The sequence below is a fragment of the Salvelinus alpinus genome, chromosome 18, assembly GCF_045679555.1.
Source record: "Salvelinus alpinus chromosome 18, SLU_Salpinus.1, whole genome shotgun sequence".
In the NCBI taxonomy this organism is placed as follows: domain Eukaryota; kingdom Metazoa; phylum Chordata; class Actinopteri; order Salmoniformes; family Salmonidae; genus Salvelinus; species Salvelinus alpinus.
The window spans coordinates 19,281,361-19,306,529 of NC_092103.1; the positions used below are offsets into that span (position 1 = coordinate 19,281,361).

Below are 25,169 nucleotides of genomic sequence, written 5' to 3' on the forward strand. Positions count from 1 at the left end.
AATTAAAAGGCTTCAACTGTAACTCTGCTCTTGCCTGTGGTCATGGCAGAGAGAGAAGTGAGGGGTTTGTATGGGCTGTGACGCAAGCTGTGCACAATGAAAGAACCAACTGTGTGAGTGTTGAGGGGCATGAATTCACATGTGCTCCCTCATTCTGACACACACACACACATTATATCATACACACAGGTGTACTCACATGTACGTTACTCAGAAACACATACGACACACGTGCAGGCGAACACAGTCGCACACACAGTCGCACACACAGTCGCACACACAGTCGCACACACACACACACACACACACACACACACACACACACACACACACACACACACACACACACACACACACACACACACACACACACACACACACACACACACACACACACACACACACTGTTTAACCTCAGTCACAGACAGAAAGTCCATCATAGAGAATCGTAATAGTAAAATGTAATCTATATAATCACCACTGTATGTGAAGGCAATGCAAACAGAGGAACTATAAAAGAGGGTACAGTACTGAGCTGACTCAGCACAACACTGAATGAGAGTGGTAACTGTCCAGTGTGTGTCACTGCACATAGTACCTGTATTAGAGTAATGGAGGCAGTTGGCAGGGGCTGTGGATGGTGAGCAGCGCTCCTAGCATGCTGTACCCCATTCTATTATTAACCATCATTAGACAGGCAAATCTGACACAAGACGAGGATGACAGCACAGCAAAGCCTTCTCAAAGGAAGCCATATAAAATACATTTTCTTTTTACCCAGTCCACTAAACCCATTGTTGAAGCAGTATTAAGCTGAGTTGTGAGTGTGGCGCCACAGACTCGTTGTCCGGCTCCAATAAACAGGGAGAGAACGACTTGCGGACGACGTGCACGTAAAAGTGATTACACAGGGGCGGGCTGAGCAGCAGCTTCGCCGTTCACCACCGTTACCGTCCGCCCACCGACGTATAATGCCTTCCCCGGGAATGGAAGCTTGAAAAGTTTACGATAACGCACTCGCCGTCATTTCTTTACGGCCATTTCTATTGATACATTCCCCACATGGCCCTGAGATTTATATTATTGTTGCAAGTCTCCCAGGATCCTCTCTTCTCCTGCTGCTGCCAGGGGAGTTGCTCTCCACTTTATGCCTCGTATAGAAATATATAAAACATTGATGAATAATCTCTCTCTCTCATTCCCCCACCCTCTTTCTGCTTCTTTCACCCTCTCTCTCTCCACTCCTGCCTTCCCTCTCCCTCGTACTGAACAGGCCAACATCTTCCCACAAAGGCAGGCAGAAAAACTGGAGGTCACCGTAGTCTGTCACCAGGTTATCATCAGGAGAGGCAAAACAGCTGACTACACTCTCACGCCTGCAGTAGCCTGTTGATTATAATAGCTATACTATTCTCAAAAGCCTATATGTCCATCAAATGTACACCCTCTCTATGTAGTATTTTAACAGATAAGGGAAAACAGTGGGTTCACTAAAGTGCCAGGTTAGGACGTCACTACACCATGTGCATGTGCTGAATGTGAAAATGTAAGCATATCATCCCATTTTGAATGGGTGCCATGTTTCTCTGCCTGCTCCTGCCACGTCTATGATGGACCAGGCCCTCAAAGGTGCCCATGGGTAATCAATGTGGCCAGTTAGGAGAGATCATCACTCAAAGGTCACTAAATTCATCATCTCAATAGTCAGCAAATAACATCGGAAGTTGCTGATACTGGAGCATTCGCTACAGCCAAGCTCAACATGGTGGTAAAGCCCTCCATCTAGTGGATAATTTAGTAACTACAGTTCATCATCTCAATAGTCAGCAAATAACATCGGAAGTTGCTGATACTGGAGCATTCGCTACTACCAAGCTCAACATGGTGGTAAAGCCTTCCATCTAGTGGACAATTTAGTAACTACAGGTCATCATCTCAGTCAAAAACAATATCCATTCCTTTACTTAGATTTGTGTGTATTAGGTAGTTGTTGTGGAATTACATGTTAGATATTGCTGCACTGTCGGGAACTAGAAGCACAAGCATTTCACTACAAATCAAATCAAATCAAATGTATTTATATAGCCCTTTGTACATCAGCTGATATCTCAAAGTGCTGTACAGAAACCCAGCCTAAAACCCCAAACAGCAAGCAATGCAGGTGTAAAGCACGGTGGCTAGGAAAAACTCCCTAGAAAGGCCAAAACCTAGGAAGAAACCTAGAGAGGAACCAGGCTATGAGGGGTAGCCAGACCTCTTCTGGCTGTGCCGGGTGGAGATTATAACAGAACATGGCCAAGATGTTCAAATGTTCATAAATGACCAGCATGGTCAAATAATAATAATCACAGTAGTTGTCGAGGGTGCAGCAAGTCAGCACCTCAGGAGTAAATGTCAGTTGGCTTTTCATAGCCGATCATTAAGAGTATCTCTACCGCTTCTGCGGTCTCTAGAGAGTTGAAAACAGCAGGTCTGGGACAGGTAGCACATCCGGTAAACAGGTCAATAAAATTGGATATGATTTGATTTGAAATCAATATCAGTGAAAAAGATCATACACATGGTTAGCAGATGGCTCTTTTTCACTGATATTGATTTCAAATCAAATCATATCCAATTTTATTGGTCACATACACATGGTTCGCAGATGTTATTGCGAGTGTAGTGAAATGCTTGTGCTTCTAGTTCCGACAGTGCAGCAATATCTAACATGTAATTTAACAATTCCACAACAACTACCTAATACACACAAATCTAAGTAAAGGAATGGGATAACAATATATACATATAAATATATGGATGAGCAATAACAGAGCGGCATAGGCAAGATGCAATAGATGGTATAAAATACAGTATATACATATGAGATGAGTGGTGCAAGATATGTAAACATTATTAAAGTGGCATTATTAAAGTGTTGAAATGGGGACCAATTCTATACAGAGTGGGGTTGTTTGTCACCAAAGATGATCCTTACATTGATCCCTACGGTTTGGAAATCATACCAGAGCCCACACAAACATATAGGTTTCTAAACTGAGAGTTGTTGCCTGGCCTTTTGTGTAGATCGTTGACCAAAAATTACAATTAAATCCATTTTAATTCCACTTTTGAACACAAGATAATGTGGAAAAAGTCAAGCGGTGTGAATACTTTCTACAGCATACATTATTATTGCCAAATAAGACAAGAAAATGTAATCAACGACACACAGCAAGAGGGAGCTGAAAGAGTCCACTATTAGGCCTAGGTTCATGTAATGAAAAAGTGTAACACCAAATCAAAATATATCTACAGTGCAGCTAGGGCCACCTCAACCCTAGACACAAGAACATACAAAGGTAAAAAACAAACTTGTTTATTGATTTATGGTATGACAGATAAGATAATGTCATTGGAATTACCTTTCTAATTCATGTTATATTGGAATTTAAATAAACTATCCTAATTTGGATAAATATTCGTAAACATTTGGTCTTATTTCATAACGGAATGGAATAGGCAATTATGGATATGGCAGTGTATTAGGAGGTAATTTATCCCTCTAGGTCTTTCACCAAGTAAGGGTCTGCTTTTTTCAGGGCCTGGTAAAACTGTTCCTGTGCAGTTTTCCCCTTCTTAATAACCATGGTCAGCAGAGCTTCATTTCTCTTGGTCGGTGTGGTTTTGATGTCTATCTCCTCTCTATCCTCCTCACTCAGAACCCCAAGGTGCCTGAGATCGCTGAGGATGGGACGAAGGTTGCCCATCCTGGTCTCCAGATCCTTCTTGTGTGTTTTCAGGAAATCATGAACTGATGACATCCGGGGGCTGGTGTGCTGGGGTGCTGCAGACGAAGGGACTGCAAGAGAAGAGGACTCACTCTTATAATAAATATTAGGCCTACCAACTTACATCTATCCATCGAGATGAGTCAAATGGAAATCATTCTAGCTGCCGTATGCGCAAGCTCGAACGATTGGTATGATTGAGTGTGATAATGTTTTATGTCAATATTAGTCAATAATTGAACTTTTGTCTCATATGAGTGCAATTCTCAGTTTACTTATTTTGTGCTAAATCATTGTGTTAAAAGTGTAGATTTGACACTACCCGTCATCACCTGTATTATAATGGATTGTTCCAATGGTGTTACCAGTGATTATGGGAGCGTTGACACTGGACCCATTATTGGCTGAGATGGTGAAGGGTTGGCCAGAAGAAGACCCAGATTCCGGACCAGATGCCATTCTAGGTCACTAGACACAGAAAATTTGAATATGAGGGAAACCATTATCTATTTCATTTTGTAAAGTTAACTGAAGACCTTGACTTATCAAGGAATACAGATATGGAGACAGCATACTGCCAATTTGAGTCACGTCTCATGTAGACAGAATATGATTGCTGATTTGATCTACAAACATCTACTCAGCCTATGTTAAGCATTGTCTCTCAACCTGGTCTCAGAGCATTTTGTATGATTCTGTATGTAAACCAAGACACTCCATTTAGTATGATATGTTATGTTTTGTATGGTATGTATTCATTTGTGTATGTCCATTTCGTATTATATGTTACGAAATACAATTTGAATTATATGTTATGAATTTGCTAAACTTATAATATGTTACAAATTTCCAAAACGTATGATATGTTACGAATTCTAGCTAGGTGGCTAATATTAGCTAGTTTGCGAACATTAGCTAGACTAGGAGTTAAGGTTAGGGTTAAATTGTAATTTTGTAACTAAATCCAGGCTGTATCACATTTGGCCCAGCATTGTCCGGGTTTGGCCGGGGTAGGCCGTCATTGCAAATAAGAACGTGTTCTTAACTGACTTGCCTAGTTAAATAAAGGTGAAATAAATAAATAAATGTTTTAAAGTTTAGGAGTTAGGTTAAAGGGTTATGGTTAGGATTAGGTGAAGGGTTATCTAAACGGGTTAAGTTTTTGCCTTAAGTAACCATCTGTCTTATGTAACCATACCAAACATAACATATCACAGTAAATTAATTCCCTCGGATTTATACGTTCAGAATAATATGAAATGCTCTGAAACCAGGTTGTGTCTCTCTACAGATTACAGTATAGGCCATTGCATAACTGCTAAATGCCGTTAAGAACATAAATATACAATGCAAGTCAAACAGACATGTATTTGTCAAATTACACACTGTTCATTGCATTATGCCAGTTTACAAGGTCAGGAAAAAGCCATCCAACTCCTCAGACTTTCGATTGTATTCTGATTATATTCAAAACGAATTCAAATCGCACACAAATTAACACAATCTATTGGAAAATATCTCAAACATCGTCTTACCAAGGTTGATATTCTAGCTCGGGAGGTGTAGGCTACCTTTGTTTGAATGTTCTCTCCTCTTTTAAAGTTACAACACTTTAGAAGGAAACTACAGAAGACTATTTTCACTTTCGCTTTCTGATGCATTACGTTTCGATCACACCGACAGCTCTTGGCGTTTTGGTATATGTTTCAAATGGAACGCTGTGTTTGCCTTGCAGCATTGCATTGCAGAGGCAGTTGTGTGTGGTGCGTTCGTTGGATTTATGGAACGTATTCGTCGAACTACGTGTATATGGCTTGACAGAAATGGTAGCAGAAGGTGAATTTTGAACTGTTGATGCACACATATCCAGATGATGCTGGAACGTTATTGGTGTGATCGGTGTGATCGAGGCGTGAGCCTACCAGTGCTGGCAGTTGTTGTTGTAAACCTATACAGGAATACAACCACATATGGTTATTAATAAGAACTAAAAAACGAGATATGCATTCAATTTCGACAGTCTAAGTTGCATGTCCTTCACAAATCACTGAACTAACCTCATTTATTGCCTTTGAGGGCCCTAAACTAGATTTAGAGGGCAAAACGTTTTAGTGAACCTCCTCTTCACCACAGAGAAAAAAAATTGTAAGTTCCTTTCCTGCAATTCTACACATTTTCCCTTGTGGATTAGAGAAAATGTTGCAATTTTAAAGGAAGCTTTCTGCAAATCTTTATATTTTGTTATAGTGCGGAGAGGAGTTGAGCAGTTTTTTAGCTAGTTTCCTGCAATTCAACACATTTTGCCAAGACTTAAAGTACCAGTCAAGGGTTTTTCTTTATTTTTACTATTTTCTACATTGTAGAATAATAGTGAAGACATCCAAACTATGAAATAAAAGCATATTGAATCATGTAGTAACCACAAAAGTGCTTCTTCAAAGTAGCCACCCTTTGCCTTGATGACAGCTTTGCACACTCTTGGCATTCCCTCAACCAGCTTCTCTTGGAATGCTTTTCCAACAGTCTCAGATGCATGAATACATAATTTACATGTTCTTGTAGAAAGATAAGTGCCCAGTACCGTTGGTTGTTGAATGTTCTCTCTCAAATCACCACACATACTTATCCCCCCCCCCTGACATCTCAGTCAACCAGACAGGATCTACAGGCCTTAGTTTTGTCACACCTGGACTACTGCCCAGTTGTGTGGTCAGGTGCGGCAAAGAACGACATAGGCAAATTGCAGTTGGTCCAGAACAGAGCAGCACTTATTGTACTTAGATGTACAGTACCTGTCAAAGGTTTGGACACACCTACTCATTCAAGGGTTTTTCTTTATTTTTACTATTTTCTACATTGTAGAATTATAGTGAAGACATAAACTATGAAATAACACAAATGGAATCATGTAGTAACCAAAAAAAGTGTTAAACAAATCAAAATATATTTACTATTTGAGATTCTTTAAAGTAGCCACACTCTTGGCATTCTCTCAACCAGCTTCACCTGGAATGCTTTTCTAACAGTCTTGGAGTTCCCACATATGCTGAGCACTTGTTGGCTGCTTTTCCTTCACTCTGCAGTCCAACTCATCCCAAACCATCTCAATTGGGTTGAGGTCGGGTGATTGTGGAGGCCAAGTCATCTGATGCAGCACTCCATCACTCTCCTTATTGGTCAAATAGCCCTTGCACAGCCTGGAGGTCTGTTGTCCTGTTGAAAAACAAATGATAGTCCCATTAAGCGCAAACCAGATGGGATGGCATATCGCTGCAGAATGCTGTGGTAACCATGCTGGTTAAGTGTGCCTTGAATTCTAAATAAATAACAGACAGTGACACCAGCAAAGCACATCACACCTCCTCCTCCTCCATGCTTCACAGTGGGAACCATACATGCGGAGAGCGACCGTTCCCCTACTCTGCATCTCACAAAGACAAGGCGGTTGGAACCAAAAATCTCAAATTTGAACTTCCACTGGTCTAATGTCCATTTTTTGTGTTTCTTGGCCAAAGCAAGTCTCTTCTACTTATTGTTGTCCTTTAGTAGTGGTTTCTTTGCAGCAATTCGACCATGAAGGCCTGATCCTCCAGTTGTTGTTGAAATGTGTCGGTCACTCTTCACTCTGTGAAGCATTTAATTGGACTGCAATTTCTGAGGCTGGTAACTCGAATGAATTTATCCTAGGCAGCAGAGGTAACTCTGGGTCTTCCTTTCCTGTGGCGGTCCTCATGAGAGGCAGTTTCATCATAGTGCGTGATGGGTTTTGCGACTGCAATCGAAGAAACTTTCAAAGTTCTTGACATTTTCCAGATTGACTGTCACACCAGTCTTTGCTTTGGCTCCACCTCCTGTCCAGCTCAGGCGTTCGGCGTCGCCGGCCTTCTAGCTGCTGCCGAACCTACTGCTGGCAAACGCCCTTCACTCATCAACCCCGGACTTGTCTCGTCATCATTACACACACCTGGTTCCAATCCCCACTCTATAATTGTATATATACTCCCTCTGCCATTTGTCTTTGTTGGTCATTGTAAATGTTACTTGTTTTCCTGAGAGGAATCGCTCCTACTATTTCCTGAGTCCTTTATATTTTGCACTTTGGGTTCGCCCTGTGCCTTTTTGTTTATGAAGATATATTGGGAGCGTTTGGGTTTCATCCCGCTTTGATCTATGGTGCTTAAATAAATTCAGTAGTTGTAAACCTGCGGCTGCCTCCTGCCTACTCCTCTCTACACCAGTGACAGAATGACCGACCCAAGAAAACAGGAAGCAGCAGGAGATCCCGACCTCCCCGCTGTAGGAGCGAAGTTCCACCACCATAACTCGTGCGTGGAGCGCTTCGGGACTGCCATGGACAAGGTGCTTCGGGCCGTACGCCAACTGCAGGCTACACCACCACCTTCCCAGCTCCCTGTGGTCGTTTCAGCCACCCCACCACAATCTACATCATCCGGTCCGATTAGCAATGTCCACCTTCCCCTCCCGGAGCAGTTTGATGGCACCCCAGCTCATTGTAGGGGGTTTCTCCTGCAGTGTGACCTACACCAGTGACATTGCCTGACCTTCATGTCTTAAAGTAAGGAAGGACTGTTTTTCTTTGCTTATTTGAGCTGATCTTGCCATAATATGGACTCGGTCTTTTACCAAATAGGGCTATCTTCTGTATATCACCCCTACTTTGTCACAACACAACTGACTCAAATGCATTAAGAAGGAAAGAAGTTCCACATTCATTTTTAAGGCACACCTGTTAATTGAAATCCATTGCAGGTGTCTAACTCATAAAGCTGGTTGAGAGAATGCCAAGGGTGTGCAAAGATGTCATCAAGGCAAAGGGTGGCTACTTTGAAGAATCTCAAATATAACATATATTTAGATTTGTTTAACACTTTATTGGTTACTACATGATTCCATGTGTTATTGCATAGTTTTGCTGTCTTCACTATTATTCTGCAATGTAGAAAATAGTAAAAATAAAGAAACCCTGGAATGAGTAGGTGTCCAAACTTTTAACTGGTACTGTAAATCAATGGGCCCCCCCTGGAGGTCAGGGTCCCTGGGCACATAACCTGTGTGCCGGTCTGTTTTTGGCCATGATTACTGCAAGTTTACATAGCTGGTTAGACTAATTTACCAATCGAAACATTGTTAGATAATATGGTTAATTCCATCTGGACAAGAGGAATACCTATGTAAGAATGCTGTTCATTGACTACAGCTCAGCATTCAACACCATAGTACCCTCCAAGCTCATCATTAAGCTGGAGTTCCTGGGTCTCAACCCCGCCCTGTGCAATTGGGTCCTGGACTTTTTGATGAGCCGCCCCCAGGTGGTAAAGGTAGGAAACATCTCCACTTCGCTGACCCTTAACATTGGGGCCCCACCAGGGTGGGTGCTCAGCCCCCTCCTGTACTCCCTGTTCACCCATGACTGTGTGGCCATGCACGCCTCCATCTCAATCATCAAGTTTGCAGACGACACAACAGTAGTGGGCTTGATTACCAACAACGACGAGACAGCCTACAGGGAGGAGGTGAGGGCATTCGGAGTGTGGTATCAGGAAAACAACCTCTCACTCAACATCAACAAAACAAAGGAGATGAACGTGGACTTCAGGAAAGAGCAGAGGGAGCACCCCCCTATCCATATTGAAGGGACAGTAGTGAAGGTGGAAAGTTAAGTTCCTCGGCGTACACAGCACAGACAAACTGAAATGGTCAACACACAGAGACAGGAGGCTGAAGAAATTTGTCTTGTCACCTAAAACGCTGACAAACTTTTACAGATGCACAATTGAGAGCATCCTGTCAGGCTGTATCACCGCCTGGTACGGCAACTGCAACGCCCTCAACCACAAGGCTCTCCAGAAAGTTGTGCAGTCTGAACAACGCATCACTGGGGGCAAACTACCTGCCATCCAGGACACCTACACCACCCGATGTCACAGGAAGGCCAAAAAGATCATCAAGGACAACAACCACCCGAGCCACTGCCTGTTCACCCCGCTATCATCCAGAAGGCGAGGTCAGTACAGGTGCATCAAAGCTGGGACCGATAGACTGAAAAACAGCTTCTACCTCAAGGCCATCAGACTGCTAAACAGTAATCACTAACTCAGAGAGGCTGCTGCCTACATAGAGACTCAAATCACTGGCCACTTTAATAAATGGATCACTAGTCACTTTAAACAATGCCACTTTTTAATAATGTTTACATATCTTACATTACTCATCTCATATGTATATACTGTATCTTATACCATCTTTGCACTTTGCCTATGCTGCTCGGCCATCGTTCATCTATATATTTATATGTACATATTCTTATTCCATCCCTTTAGATTTGTGTGTAGTTGGGGAATTGTTACATTGCTTGTTATATATTACTGCACTGACGGAACTAGAAGCACAAGCATTTCACCACACTCGCATTAATATCTGCTAACCATGTGTATGTGACCAATAAAATTTGATTTGATTGTCAGAGACTGACCTAATAAGAGAGAAACTGCTGATGCACAACCACATTTAGAAATTGCACCTTGTGTATTCTACTAATCCAACTCAACAGTAAGTTGAGACCCCGACTAAGGGAAACCTTGTCACTTATGCCTGGAGCTGGCCCTCGCGTTTGCAAATGTGTTTTTGTTGTTGCTAAAATACATTAACAAAATTAGCATAGACCTAAACTATATATTTCACTGCATACATTATTTTTGCCAAACAAAACTAGAATATCTAGGCAATGACACACAGCAAGAGGGAGCTGAACGAGTCCACTATTAGGTGTAGGTTCATTTAATGAAAAGGGGCCATATCAAATCCACAGGGATCACCTGCCTCTGTGTAATCATATAGGGAGTCAAAATATATCTGCATTTCAGCTGGGGCCAGCTCAGTTGAAATGGAAAAAGTTTAAGATGACTATTTTTGGGACCAGAGACAATGCTATTTCACAGTAAACAAATTATCGACTTTCAGCAAGCTTACAGGGAAGGGCACTCAACATGCATGGCACTTACATAAATGACTGATGATTGGCTGAAATAAATTGATAATGTTCTGTTAGACTTCAGTGTAGCTTTTGACATTATCGATCATAATCTGCTGCTGGACAAACTTGTTTTATGGCTTTACATCCCCTGCTATAGCGTGGATCGAGAGTTCTGTCAAACAGAAAGCTGAGGGTATTTTTTAATGGAAGCCTCTCCAACATTATCCAGGTAGTCTGGCATTCCCTATGGCGGCTCTTTAGGCCCCTTCGTTTTTTCAATCTTTACTAATGACCTGGCACTGAGTAAAGCCTGTGTGTCTATGAATTCTGATGACGCAACACTATACACATCAGCTACCACAGCAAGTGAAATCACTGCAACACTTAACAAAGATCTGCAGACCGTTTAAGAATGGGTGGCAAGTAATAAGTTAGTCCTAAATATTTCAAAGACTCAAAGCATTGTATTTGGGACAAATCATTCATGAAACCCTAAACCTCAACTAAATATTGTAATGAATGGAAATTGAGCAAGTTGAGGAAGGAAAGGAAAGGGCATACCTAGTCAGTTACACAACTGAGGCATTCAACCAAAATGTGTCTTCTGCATTTAACTCAATCCCTCTGAATCAGAGACTAAAGTGCTTGGTGTAACCCTGAATTGTAAACTGTCATGGTGTGAACATATTGATGCAACGGTAGCTAAGATCAAAGCAAGTCACATGCGCTGAATACAACAGACCTTACAGTGAAATGCTTACTTATGAGCCCCTAACAGAAAGTGCAGTTTCTAAGAGATAAAAGTAACAAGTAATTAAAGAGGAGCAGTAAAAAATAACGATATATAGAGGGGGGTGCCGGTACAGAGTCAATGTGCGGGGGCACCGGTTAGTTGAGGTAGTATGTACATGTAGGTAGAGTTAATTGAAGTGACTATGCATAGATGACAACAGAGAGTGGCAGTGGTGTGGAGAGGGGAGCTGGGCAATGTGAATAGTCTGGTTAGTCATTTGCTTCACGACTGTCATTGTGTGCTTGGACCATGTTAGTTTGTTGGTGATGTGGACACCAAGGAACTTGAAGCTCTCACCCTGCTCCACTGCTGCCCCGTCAATGAGAATGGAGACGTGCTCAGTCCTCTTTTTCCTGTCGTCCACAATCATCTCCTTTGACTTGGACATGTTGAGGGAGAGGTTGTTGTCCTGGCACCACACGGCCAGGTCTCTGACCTCCTCCTTATAGGCTGTCTCGTTGTTGTCGGTGATCAGGCCTACCACTGTGTCATCGGCAAATTTAATGATGGTGTTGGGCACCCGAGGTGACTCCAAATCCAGACCTCCATGGGTTGATAAATTTGATTTCCATTGATAATTTTTGTGTGATTTTGTTGTCAGCACATTCAACTATGTAACGAAAAAAGTATTTAATAAGAATATTTCATTCATTCAGATCTAGGATGTGTTATTTTAGTGTTCCCTTTATTTTTTTGAGCAGTGTATATATATATAAAGACAAATAAATTAAAGTGGTTATGGTATACAACCACCATCTCGATCCTAACCGATATGTCTTATATTATGTTGATCAAGTGGGTAATGGATTACCCGGTTGTCATGGAACCCCTACCATGTATGGTTCGGGGATAGGAGGTATTGTCACGGCTGTTGAAAGGAGAGGACCAAGGTGCAGCGTTGTGAGCGTACATTTTCTTTAATTAATCAAAATGACGCCAAGCCAAAAAAACCAATAAACACTACAAAAACAAACCGTGAAGCTCAAAGGCAAAGTGCCCTAAACAAAGTCAACTTCCCACAAACACAGGTGGAAAAAAGAGCTACCTAAGTACGGTTCTCAATCAGAGATAACGATAGACAGCTGCCTCTGATTGAGAACCACACCAGGCCAAACGCAAAGAAAAAGAAAACATAGAAATAAAGAAACTAGAATGCCCACCCTAGTAAGACCCTGGCCTAACCAAAATAGAGAATAAAAACCTCTATGGTGTATATTTCGTAACCTCTTTAGGATGGTTTTACCATTTTATGACGAAAGGCCTTAGCATAGCCAAACCTCATTTTAAAATCATCAGCCAAAAATATAGTAAGTGAGGTGGTGGCTAATGCTATGACTAGACGTGTGTCATCAGATCCTGAACATCAAGAAGGCTCAGGTCTTATGATGTTGTCTCGAAGACCAAAAAAGAGACCTCCGGTGTTAAGGCACAGGCCACCACTTAAAACGCGGAGGTTAAACGTGAAATGAAAGTAAAGTGAGGTCTCGAACAAAAACTGCAAAAAGAATACTCAGAAGCATTTTCTAAAAAGAACAAGCAACATGGCTCTTTTACACCGCATGTCATCTGAAGCTATAAAGACAGAGCTCGACCTTTTCACGGCCCCTTAACCCAATTTTCAATAGATAGGTCTAGTTATGTGGAGGTGGCCCCACTCTCTGCCATTACAGACAATGGACCTATACATTTACGTCTCAAAGTGACCAAAAGAGATGGTACCAATATTGCAAATGATGCCAAGGTGAGCCTCATTAATTACCCCTTGGCGACCATCTTCTCCCAAGTGGATGTGAATTTGGGTGAACGCCTTATGAGTCAAAGCAGTGCCAGATATCCTTACAGAGGTATCCTGGAATGTTTACTAAACTACTCTAAAGATACTTTGAAGACACAATTCAGTGCTGGGCTGTTTAGCAAGGATACTGCAGGAGCATCTATGGAAGACATAGACCCCATGACGGGTGAAAACAAAGGACTGGAGGCACGTGCTCGCTACTGTGGGAATCTCGAGAGTTTCATCTGCTAGGGCCTATGCACACTGACATTTTCCTTCAAGAACGTTTACTCTTAAATTCGGTTGATTTTAGGATAAAATTAACAAGGGCCAAGGATGAGTTTTGTCTGATGTCTGCCCAAGACGGTGACTTTAGTTTAAAAGTGTTGGGGGCTACGCTTTTTATTAAAAAAGTGTCTATCTCCAGCATTTTGGAGATAGATAGTCTGGGTCATTCACAGGCTTTGATGAAAGGAAATGCCCTTTACACTCTCCAAAGAATTACCATGAAAACATTCAGCATACCTGTGGGGAGTAGAATCTGCAGTCAAGAAAACCTGTTTTTAGGACCATTACCCTGCTACATTGTTATAGGCATCGTTAATCACGCCTCTAATACAGGCAGCTTACATTAAAAAAACTTTAATTTTCAGCATTTCAATGCAGAGTATGTAGCTCTCTGTCAGTACAGACGTCAGGTCCCAGCTAAGGCCTTCCAACCACAATTCAATAACAACATATCTGTGCGAGAATTTTACAATCTATTCCTGGCTACAGGGAGGCATCTAAAATATCTCTCTTTACCTATTGACAGAAATTATTTTACAGAGGGTCACACATTATGCTTTCAATTTATCACACCTACATTTCAATTTATCACACCTATGACACCTATGAAATCTGTCGGTGTCCCAAGGTAACCTCAGGCTGGAAATGCGTTTCCGTACACCTTTAGCTTGTACAGTTAGTATGATTGTTTATGCACGCTCTGATTCAATCTTGGAAGTGAATGCCTTAGTGGATCTTAGTGGATTATTATTAATTAAGATATAAAGGATCATTGAGCAAAACATGAATACCCAAGAGCTACAAGGTCTCATGAGCAGCTTGATTGGAAAACAATTTTGTGGAGTATGGGCTTGTGATGAACTACCTATTGAGAAATGGCAGGCTCGATCGGCCATGTTTATTGTCAATACCCATCCTAAACACATGTCTGGTGAACATTGGCTAGCTGTGACATTAGAAGATGACGAAGGAGGTAGAAAAATCTCTACGAAGGAGGTAGAAAAACCTTTTCCCCCCCAGATTTTCACATTTCCCCCCATCTATTAAACAGTTTTTGAACAAAAATGGATCAAAGATCTACTACAGCATCAAACAAGTACAAGATAACCTTTCCACTACATGTGGTCAACACTGTGTAGTATACCTGTGGTCAACACTGTGTATTATAACTGTGGTCAACACTGTGTATTATACCTGTGGTCAACACTGTGTCTTCTACCTGTGGTCAACACTGTGTATTCTACCTATGCCAAAGAGCCCGTGGAGTTTCTTTTGAAGATGTTATGTCTCTTTATAATGATGATTTAAGAAGTACATGATAGCACCGTAGATTGTTTTGTTAGAAAATATCAAAAGTGTTTAAGTCCTGTATGTGACCTTTAAGATCCTATAATCAAGGTGTATGCTCACATCAAATGTTTAAAGAATGTCACAAATGTTTTATTGCATCATTAAAATTATTATATATTTTTTTTATTTAATCAAAAGTCATTCAAAAGTCTAGTCACCCTGAGAGATCAGGATTAGGAAATGGTCCGGAGGCGTTCAAGGGAGAGGACTCATCCATAAATTAGTTATTATTAACCATTTCAAAAGGGAGAGGGGTTCCAAGAACATCTTTAGGAATGCTGTAGCTCTTTGAAGGATTTTGTTTTAAAGTTTGAATCTGTTGGCAAAGTTTATAGTTTGGTACACTTGAGAGTGGAATGTTGAGGACTGCCAGGGCTTTAAGACACTGACGCCACCCAGGAGGCCTTCTATCATCAGCAATCTTGTGGGATGCAGTGGTACTTTTAAGCAAGTCCATCATATGAGAACCCCTGACAACATCCCCCTGAAAGATAAACTCTCCTTTGTCATTCCAAGTAGCAGCCCCCTTTGAGTCTTTTATTTTGTTCATAATGTTCATAATGTATCTAACATTTTTCCTGTTACGTGCTGGAACATGTGTCAACATGTCATGCATAACATTATCTTCAACATGCATTTGATCTCCGGTCCAGGCATTACAGGGGCAGGGCTCCTTCTATCCTCTTCATCCTTTAAGGGTTCTGGTAGGGAAAGCGATAAATGGTTGGTCTCTCTCTCTCGCCTTGTTTTACCAAGGCCAAGTACCTTTGCAAGAGGTTTGTGTATTATTGGACCGTATCATAGGGATAAAATCATTTTCTGTTCACGGCTATATCCAAATAATTGTCTGCTGTTTGTCTGATATTTTCAGGACCCTGTAATTGCTGTTTAAGTCTATCCAACTCTTGTTGAGGCACCAAGTACATTTTATTGGCCATCACACTATGTTCAACCACCACGTCTGGCAGCAATAAGACTGGTGATGAAGGGCACGGCTATATTTAGTAAAGGTAGAAGAAATCCCCCAGACTGTTGTATGCTCCTGTTCCTGTAGTCCACAATCATCTCCTTAGTCTTGGTTACGTTGAGGGATAGGTTGTTATTCTGGCACCAACCGGCCGGTATATGCGGAGGTAAGAGCACATCATCAGACAGGGATGTGGGTATTCCTTCAACTCATCATACAAAGGTTGATAACATGAACAGCACCACACAATATTGTCAGGTTTCTGAGATAATACATCTTCAGAATTCTCTAAAATACTTTTTACTAAACAAGTTTTACCGCTATTGGATGGGCCTGCGAATAAGGCCGAAAATGGTAGTTGCAACCTGGGATCAAAATCTTCTACAGCAGCCATTATATCTTGAGGGTTAAGACACACAGGGCTTGTAACATAAAGTCAGTAACCAAAGGGCAAGGTGGTCCCGTCAGGTAAAAGCAATCTCTTGTCATAGACTACCCAGAATATTTTAGTAAGTGGGGCATTACGCAGATGGAACCCCTTTGTATCCCTAACAATCTTTTTGTATGAGTTCAACATTTCTAATACACTATTCCGGTCATTTATGAACCCCTCGACTAAGCGTGTGATTGATTCCAAGTTTACACACGGGGCATGTTCATAGTTTTGTGTCGCGCCTTTGGCTTTCAACACCACGTGATTGTTTTTAGTTCTAAAAGCATAGCTTTTGGGGCCACAGGATGACCACTCTAGGATATGGTCACCATCTTCGAGTTCACTTGTTAAACCACCCAGATAGTTGATAAGAGGGGGGTTCCAATCACCAGGTTTGCTTACATAGACCACAGAGTCTGTGTCATGGTAAAGAACCCTCCTCTGCAGCTGCTCCATGAGGGTGTATAGTTCAAGTTGCCCATAGGGGGTGGTACATGCTGCAAGAAACATGTTTACATTACCAGGGGGCAGAACCCACTTCTTGTTACGTCTCCATTGTGGTCCCGTGTGGCTCAGTTGGTAGAGCATGGCGCTTGCAATGCCAGGGTTGTGGGTTCATTCCCCACGGGGGGACCAGGATGAATATGTATGAACTTTCCAATTTGTAAGTCGCTCTGGATAAGAGCGTCTGCTAAATGACTTAAATGTAAATGTTAAATGTCCATTGCACCAGGGCTATGTCTTGCCTCAAGAACGAGAAATGTGAAATTTCATATTGGTCTGAAAAAAACAGATTCCATAAATTCTTCGGGATCATTATTGATTGATGTTAACATATTACGTCCTTGGCCATTTTGCCCCCAAAGGGCATTCAAAAATAATTTCAATACATTTATTTTGGTTTTGTTGACCTCTATTCTGTCAGGGTCAAGACGTATGCCTTCTTTTTCATGATAGTCCTGAATGTATCTGTCTTTGCTCTTTTGATCTGTGACTGATGCTGGATACCCTGAAGCCATTTGCTTGCATCTCAAGAAAGTCTTGATGAAAGTCTTGATGTCTGATTTCCTGGGAAAGTTCCACACTTCGAAGATTTTGGCCACATGATACCCTTTCTCTATAGCCTTAGAAAATTCAACGGTGACCCATACGCCGGTCAAGGCTCTTTCTTGATCTGAATGATCACAAGGGTTTTCCTGGTTGTTGTTTTCACAGCAGGTGCAACAAAGGGGAAAGAGAAGTTTTCCTTGAGGTCCCATGTAAGTCAACGCTGGCAGAAACAAGCCCCGAGGAGGGTAAACAGTTGCTTTTATTTAATGGGTGTGCAGGTAGTAAATATGATCAAACATATAATTATATATATATTTATCTATGCTATTATTCTAACATTTTAGCTTCATTCAACATGCACACATCTAAAATGAAGTCATGTAATGTTTGGTTATGTAACTGAACATCCACTAGGTGGTGCAGTGGTCCACTCTTGAGTATATCTTTACTTTGCATGTGTTCAGAGAACAAATCATATACATTTTTATTGGTCACATACACAGGGTTAGCAGATGTTAATGCATGTGTAGCAAAATGCTTGTGCTTCTAGTTCCAACAGTGCAGTAATATCTAACAAGTAATATCTAACAATTCCCAACAACTACCTAATACACACAAAATATAACAAGTAATCTAACAATTCCCCACCAACTACCTAATACACACTAATCTAAAAAGTGTGAATGAGAATATGTACATATAAATATATAGATGAACGATGGCCGAGCTGCATAGGCATGGTGCAATAGACGGTGTAAAATACAGTGTATATACATGTGATATGAGTAATATATGAGATATGAGTAGGATATGTAAACATTATTAAAGTGGCATTATTTAAAGTGTCATTGTTTAAAGTGACTAGTGATCCATTTATTAAAGTGTCCTGTGATTGGGTCTCAGTGTAGGCCGCAGCCTCTGAGTTAGTGAGGGCTATTTAACCGTCTGATATATATGCTTTATCCCAAACATTTTGGGATAAATACCTGTGTAGGCCCTAGTTCTTGTATAACAAATAAATAAATAAAACATGTATCAATAACCCCTCTCATTCAATATATATAAATGTATATGGTTATATAATACCTTATTAAAAACATTCATTTTATAATATTCAATATATACATATTTATAATCAGGCATATATTTAGATATAAAAAGCATTCATTATATTGTAATTTCAACTCACCTTCAAAATTCTCCATGGGGGATAAAAGATTCCCAGATAATCTTTTAGCTGTTCTGTCTTCAGAGCTGCAAAGCTACTGTGTCCTAAAATGAGAAAATGTAAGAACTCTCTGCTTGTAGGCTGTATGGATAGGTAGTACGTGAATGGCTGGGATTGACTGAGATGTAAGGGTTGCAAACACTTGTTGACCCTTCATAGGGATATACCGAGAAGTCTTTTGGAAGGTCAGAGGTTAGACGGGTTTAAAAACCATTGGTTCCTATGCACATAAAGAGACACACACACAGCCACATGCCCCCCCCCCCCCCCCCACGGGGGATATACAGAGAGCCTGACATCCTCAGGAAAAAAGCAATTGTTTTTATGTACTGGCACACCTGTTGAATTGATGAGAAAAACCATTGGTTTAAACACAACCACACACACACACACGAGGGGGTGACAGAGGTCATGAGATGCTCGGCCACCACAGGACCCCCACTGTTTTCAGCCCGTTGTTTCAAAGACCTTACACACACAGAGAGAGAGAGAGAGACTAATATTTCATTGAAGGTAAATACAATTTTTAAACCCCTTTTATTTTCCATCGAAATGCAGACATATTACACGTTATTATTGAACAATACTACATATACATGTTTATACGTAATTATTATTTTAATTCCTTTCTTAGCGAAAAAGACGAACACTACCATCCGTCTCTAAATCCCCATCGTCAAGATGTGACCGGTTCAGACACTGTCTCTTCCCCCCTTGATCTCCAGTGATTCCAGGTTTCGTGTGTATTCTCTTCCATGATAGATGAACCTTCTTGCCTTTAGGCCCATGGTATGTCTTGAAGACAGAAGGGCCCATGGTATGTCTTGAAGACAGAAGGGCCCATGGTATGTCTTGAAGACAGAAGGGCCCATGGTATGTCTTGAAGACAGAAGGGCCCATGGTATGTCTTGAAGACAGAAGGGCCCATGGTATGTCTTGAAGACAGAAGGGCCCATGGTATGTCTTGAAGACAGAAGGGCCCATCGCTGTAAATGTTCACGATGTTGGAAAAGATTTTCCACTTGTTTCATCATTTCAAGGACTTTAAAGTAATCTCCCCACCTAAAGCTAAAGACAGGCACAAAATAGTTGACCTCTGTGCAGGCTTTTGAAAATACATACGAACTAACGGATTTGGTTGCATTTGAATTATTGAATTCGGCACAACCTAAAATTGTCACTTTGGAGTCTGGACTATATGCCACTGAAGAGATTCTTATGGCTTTTAAATCATCTCGCCCGCAGACTTCCTCTTCCAATGCGTACTCCAGCAGGGATGTTCCACTCAGGGCCCGTTTGATCTGACATAGAGCAAGTCTTACCTTAAGCCATTCTCTCATCCGCAACGCAGGAGAAAAACTCCCTGGTTTTAGTTGGAGAAAGGGTGTTGAGGCAGCCGTTTGTGAAAATCTTCACCGTTGAATCGTCCGGTTGGAAAATATAACTCATATGTCCGTCACTCATATCCAGCACACCATTAAAACAATCAGGGGCCTCACAAAGAATGGCTTCGATGGTTTTGTCATTATGTTCATGACACAAAGGACACAATACACCGACAATTGGTCTAGGAGCCATGTTTTATTTCTTTCTTCTTTATAGTCTTCTGGTTTATCTCGCTTGAGGTTTCTTGTCACTCGTAGTGTTCACAGCTCTTTACTTATACTGAGGCACACCTACCACCCGGAAATTACTGTTTCATATACAAGATCACTAAACAGCAGAGACATAAGTTGACTACAAAAAAAGTAAACTCTTTCAAATTATTAAATAAATCACTTACTTTTGAAAATCTTCCTCTGTTTGCAATCCCAAGGGTCCCAGCTACAACATGAATGGTCGTTTTGTTAGATAAAATCCTAATTTATACCCCAAAAAGTCAGTTTAGTTGGCGCCATCGACTTCAGTAATCCACTCGTTCAACGTGCAGACAAAGGATGTCACGCCCTGACCTTAGTTATCTTTGTTTTCTTTATTATTTTGGTTAGGTCAGGGTGTGACGAGGGTGGTATGTGTGTTTTTGTCTTGTCTAGGGTTCTGGTATGTCTAGGTGTGTGTGTAGTCTAGGCATTATGTAGGTCTATGGTGGCCTAGATTGGTTCCCAATCAGAGGCAGCTGTTTATCGTTGTCTCTGATTGGGGATCCTATTTACGTAGCCATTTTCCAGTTTGGTTTGTGGGTTATTGTCTATGTTGATGTTGCATGTCTGCACTCCATGTTTATAGCGTTCACGTTCGTTTGTTATTTTGTATAGTTTATTAGTGTTCTTCGTGTTCAGTCGTCTTCTATTAACAATGTCTACACTGTACTTGTGATCAATTGGATGTTATTTCTTTTTTTTCTTCTTTTTTTTTTACCCCCTTCTCCCCAATTTCGTGGTATCCAATTGTTAGTAGTTACTATCTTGTCTCATCGCTACAACTCCCATACGGGCTCGGGAGAGACGAAGGTCGAAAGCCATGCGTCCTCCGAAACACAACCCAACCAAGCCGCACTGCTTCTTAACACAGCGCGCATCCAACCCGGAAGCCAGCCGCACCGATGCGTCGGAGGAAACACTGTGCACCTGGCGACCTGGTTAGCGTGCACTGCGCCCGGCCCGCCACAGGAGTCGCTAGTTCGCGATGAGACAAGGATATCCCTACCGGCCAAACCCTCCCTAACCCGGACGACGCTAGGCCAATTGTGCGTCGCCCCATGGACCTCCCGGTCGCGGCCGGCTGAGACAGAGCCTGGGCTCAAACCCAGAGTCTCTGGTGAATGTTATTTTAATGGACAAAAAAATTGCCTTTCTTTCAAAAACAAGGACATTTCTAAGTGACCCCAAACTTTTGAATGGTAGCGTACATACATACATATACACTCTTTTAAAAAAATGTATATACCTTTATTATTCCCCACAAACCCTACCACCCTCCCCCAATTGGAGTAATAAATAACAACACTTAGGCTTCTACCCTCAGTTTATACATACTATACACATTTTACAGACACAATCTATTTTACAATAGTTATATTTTGTTTGTTTTTAGTCCTTCCTCTATTTCTGATGTCCATCCAGTTTGATTTGTAACTGTGCTATTTTGCAAAATTTCTGAACCTATATACATTTTATAGACCCCATATGTTTTACATTTTATCTTGTTGTGTCCCACCCTTCAGCTCCATTCAACCCCTCCCATCTATCTCTTAACACCATCCATTTTGGATTTCTATTTGCCATACATTTTTCAACTGTGCTGTGATGCTTCACAGAAGTACTGAACTTTTCTATTCTCATAGCGTCTACAGATTGTAAATTAAGATAAACATTTTTGCTAAAATAATTATTATATTATTGATCGATTGACTATGACTTTTCAATTCACCCAGTATTGCTATCTGTAACGTTAGTTCTAGGTAAATGTTGCAATTCTTCAGCCATTCCTGGACCTGTGACCAAAAACAAGCTACGTATGGACAGTACCAAAATAAATGATCTAATGACTCTGCCTCCTCGCAGCAAAACCTGCAGAGCTGGGAAGATTGTATACCCCATATAGTGCCTTGCAAAAGTATTCACCCCCCTTGGCGTTTTTCCTATTTTATTGTATTACAACCTCTAATTTAAATGGATATTTATTTTGATTTCATGTAAGGGACATACACAAAATAGTCCAACTTGGTGAAGCGAAATTTACAAAAAAAAACGGAAAAGTGGTGCGTGCATATGTATTCCTCCCTTTTGCTATGAAGCCCCTAAATAAGATCTGGTGCAACCAATTACCTTCAGAAGTCACATAATTAGTTAAATAAAGTCCACCTGTGTGCAATCTAAGTGTCACATGATCTGTCACATGATCTCAGTGTATATATACACCTGTTCTGAAAGGCCCCAGAGTCTGCAACACCACTAAGCAAGGGGCACCACCAAGCACTATGAAGACCAAAAAAACCTGCCAAGAGAGGGCCGCCCACCAAAACTCACGGACCAGGCAAAGAGGGCATTAATCAGAGAGGCAACAAAGAGACCAAAGATAACCCTGAAGGAGCTGCAAAGCTCCACAGCGGAGATTGGAGTATCTGTCCATAGGACCACTTTAAGCCGTACACTCCACAGAGCTGGGCTTTATGGTAGAGTTGCCAGAAAAAAAGCCATTGCTTAAAGAAAGAAATAGGCAAACACATTTGGTGTTCACCAAAAGGCATGTGGGAGACTCCCCAAACATATGGAAGAATGTACTCTGGTCAGATGAGACTAAAATTGCGCTTTTTGGCCATCAAGGAAAACGCTATGTCTGGCGCAAACCCAACACCTAACATCACAGTGAAGCATGGTGGTGGCAGAATCATGCTGTGGGGATGTTTTTCATCTGCAGGGACTGAGAAACTGGTCAGAATTGAATGAATGATGGATGGGGCTAAATACAGGGATATTCTTGAGGGAAACCTGTTTCAGTCTTCCAGAGATTTGAGACTGGGACGGAGGTTCACCTTCCAGCATGACAATGACCCTAAGCATACTGCTAAAACAGCACTCAAGTGGTTTAAGGGGAAACATTTAAATGTCTTGGAATGGCCTAGTCAGAGCCCAGACCTCAATCCAATTGAGAATCTGTGGTATAACTTCAAGTTTGCTGTACACCAGCGGAACCCATCCAACTTGAAGGAGCTGGAGCAGTTTTTCCTTGAAGAATGGGCAAAGACCCAGTGGCTAAATGTGCCCAGCTTATAGAGACTAACAGCTGTAATTGCTGCAAAAGGTGGCTCTACAAAGTATTGACTTTGGGGGGGAGTGAATAGTTATGCATGCTCAACATTTTTTTTTGTCTTATTTCTAGTTTGCTTCACAATAAAAAATATCTTCAAAGGGGTAGGCATGTTGTGTAAATCAAATGATTCAAACCCCTCCATTTTAATTCCAGGTTGTAAGGCAAGAAAATAGGAAAAATGCCAAGGGGGGTGAATACTTTCTCAGGCCACTGTATATAACATTCTATTGGTCGCAAGAATTCTGTATAATAACTTAAATTGAAAAACTCTAAGTTTTGAATCCGGCCTCGTTTTGCGTGTAAATTCATAAACCATATGCCATGGAATCAGTACATTGTAAATCTCTTTCCAACTATTTTGCAATTTGTATGACACAGCTGTAAATTTTTTGGTCCTTAATTGAAACTGGTATATATTTTTATTTATCACAATTTTCTTTAAATTTTTTAGGTCTTTAATGCAGGGCCGACAGACACGTTCCTTACTTTTTCCACCTTCCACGTGCCTCTTCCATTTTTGTGGTAATGCTGCAATTAGTTGGTTGTAATTTTGGGTGGAGCAGACATTTCCATATGTCTGTTATCTGCGTGTGTGACAACTCCACCAATCCTATTTATGATATCATTTACAAAGAAAAATTTTACAAAGAAAAATATGTTTTTCAATTCGTATATTTGAGTTTAAACACAATATTTATTGTATTATTTGTTCTGTCTTTTCAGATGGATTAAACTGAAATTACAACCAACTTTCTAAGGCTTGTTAAAAAAAGAACATTATTTTGGAGATTATTTCGTTTTCAAATAACCGAAAGTGAGCAGTTGTAATCTGAATAAAGGCAAAAAGGCCCTTCTTGAACATGGGTTGAGACATTCTTACTAATTTACAAGAGAACCATTTCGGATTTAAGTATACATTTTGTATGACTGATGACTTTAGTGAGAGGTCGAATGCTTTAATATTTCATCATTTCTGCCCTCCAAATTCATATTTGTTATATAAACAGGCCCATTTTAATTTTGTCTAGCTTGCCATTCCAAATAAAATTGAATCTTTTTTTGTTCATATAATTTAAAAAGCAGGTCACTAGGTGTAGGCTAAACCATAAACAAATAGGTAAACTTTATGTATATGACTAAAGAGTTAATCAGGGTGATTTTTCCACAAAGAGACAGATATTTTCCTTTCCATGGTAGCAAGATCTTATCTATTTTTGCAAAATTTCTATTAAAATGTATTGGAGTGAGATCATTTCTTTCTTTCGGGATATGTACCGAGTATGTCCACATCCCCGTCAGACCATTTTATTGTTAAACTACACGGTAATGTAAAAGTTGCATTTTTAAGTTTTTATTTATTTATTTCACCTTCATTTAACCAGGTAGGCTAGTTGAGAACAAGTTCTCATTTGCAACTGCGACCTGGCCAAGATAAAGCATAGCAGTTCGACACATACAACAACGCAGAGTTACACATGGAATAAACAAAACATACAGTCAATAATACAGTAGAAAAAGTCTATATACAGTGTGTGCAAATGAGGTAAGATAAGGGAGGTAAGGCAATAAATAGGCCATGGTGGCGAAGTAATTACAATATAGCAATTAAACACTGGAATGGTAGATGTGCAGAAGATGAATGTGCAAGTAGAGATACTGGAGTGCAAAGGAGCAAGATAAATAAATATATACAGTATGGGGATGAGGTAGTTGGATGGGCTGTTTACAGATTGGCTATGTACAGGTGCAGTGATCTGTGAGCTGAACTGA

At 40.9% G+C, this 25,169-nt stretch overlaps 1 long non-coding RNA gene across 1 annotated transcript; it reads right to left on the reverse strand.

Annotated features, from left to right (window-relative positions):
* Positions 1-3,342: 3,342 nt before the first annotated feature.
* Positions 3,343-5,445, reverse strand: LOC139543945 (uncharacterized). Its single transcript, XR_011668775.1, has 3 exons — positions 5,306-5,445; positions 4,103-4,238; positions 3,343-3,841 (listed from the first exon to the last, which is right to left on the reverse strand). It is a non-coding gene; the product is annotated as an uncharacterized lncRNA (long non-coding RNA).
* Positions 5,446-25,169: the final 19,724 nt, after the last annotated feature.